General features: G+C 41.2%; 1 non-coding gene across 1 annotated transcript; it reads left to right on the top strand.

Moving 5' to 3' along the window:
• The first annotated feature begins 633 nt into the window (after nt 1–633).
• On the top strand, nt 634–741 carry LOC112746557 (small nucleolar RNA R71). Its single transcript, XR_003174436.1, has one exon. It is a non-coding gene; the product is annotated as a small nucleolar RNA R71 (small nucleolar RNA).
• The last annotated feature ends 501 nt before the right edge of the window (nt 742–1,242 follow it).

Raw genomic sequence — 1,242 nt, 5'->3', positions numbered from 1 at the left:
TGTTTCAGTCATGAAACTTTGAGTGGTTTTGATTAGATCAGAGACTATTGTTGCTAAGTTAGAATGGCTTTGCTTAGAATTCTCTGTCTGTTGCTGAGAAGATGATGGAAAAGGCTTGCTATTGCTAAACCTGTTTCTTCCACCATTATTGTTGTTGAAACCTTGTTGAGGCCTCTGTTGATCCTTCCATGAGAGATTAAGGTGATTTCTCCATGAAGGATTATAGGTGTTTCCATAGGATTCTCCCATGTAATTCACCTCTTCCATTGCTGGGTTCTCAGGATCATAAGCTTCTTCTTCAGAGGAAGCTTCCTTAGTACTGCCTGTTGCTGCTTGCATTCCAGACAGACTCTGAGAAATTATATTGACTTGTTGAGTCAATATTTTATTCTGAGCCAATATGGCATTCAGAGTATCAATCTCAAGAACTCCTTTCTTCTGAGCTATCCCATTATTCACAGGATTCCTTTCATAAGTGTACATGAATTGGTTATTTACAACCATTTCAATGAGTTCCTGAGCTTCTGCAGGCGTCTTCTTCAGATGAAGAGATCCTCCAGCAAAGCTATCCAATGACATCTTGGATAGTTCAGACAGACCATCATAGAAGATTCCTATGATGCTCCATTCTGAAAGCATGTCAGAAGGGCACCTTCTGATCAATTGCTTGTATCTCTCCCAAGCTTCATAGAGGGACTCACCATCCTTCTGTCTAAAGGTTTGGACTTCCACTCTAAGCTTGCTCAATTTTTGAGGTGGAAAGAACTTTGCCAAGAAGGCATTGACTAGCTTTTCCCAAGAGTTCAGGCTTTCTTTAGGTTGTGAATCCAACCATGTCCTAGCTCTGTCTCTTACAGCAAAAGGAAAAAGCATAAGTCTGTAGACTTCAGGGTCAACCCCATTGGTCTTGACAGTGTCACAGATTTGCAAGAATTCAGCTAAGAACTGATGAGGATCTTCCAATGGAAGTCCATGAAACTCGCAATTCTGTTGCATTAGAGAAACTAATTGAGGCTTAAGCTCAAAGTTGTTTGCTCCAATGGCAGGGATAGAGATGCTTCTCCCATAAAAATCAGGAGTAGGTGCAGTAAAGTCACCAAGCACCTTCCTTGCATTGTTGGCATTGTTGTTTTCGGCTGCCATGGTTTCTTCTTCTTCTTTGAAGAGCTCTGTTAGGCCCTCTAAAGAGAATTGTTCTTTAGCTTCTCTTAGCTTTCTCTTCAAGGTCCTTTCAGGTTCAGG

This window comes from Arachis hypogaea, chromosome 14 (assembly GCF_003086295.3).
Source record: "Arachis hypogaea cultivar Tifrunner chromosome 14, arahy.Tifrunner.gnm2.J5K5, whole genome shotgun sequence".
Lineage (NCBI taxonomy): Eukaryota > Viridiplantae > Streptophyta > Magnoliopsida > Fabales > Fabaceae > Arachis > Arachis hypogaea.
The sequence above is the reverse complement of the archived record's forward strand: the minus strand, read 5'-3'. Positions and strand labels throughout refer to the sequence as shown.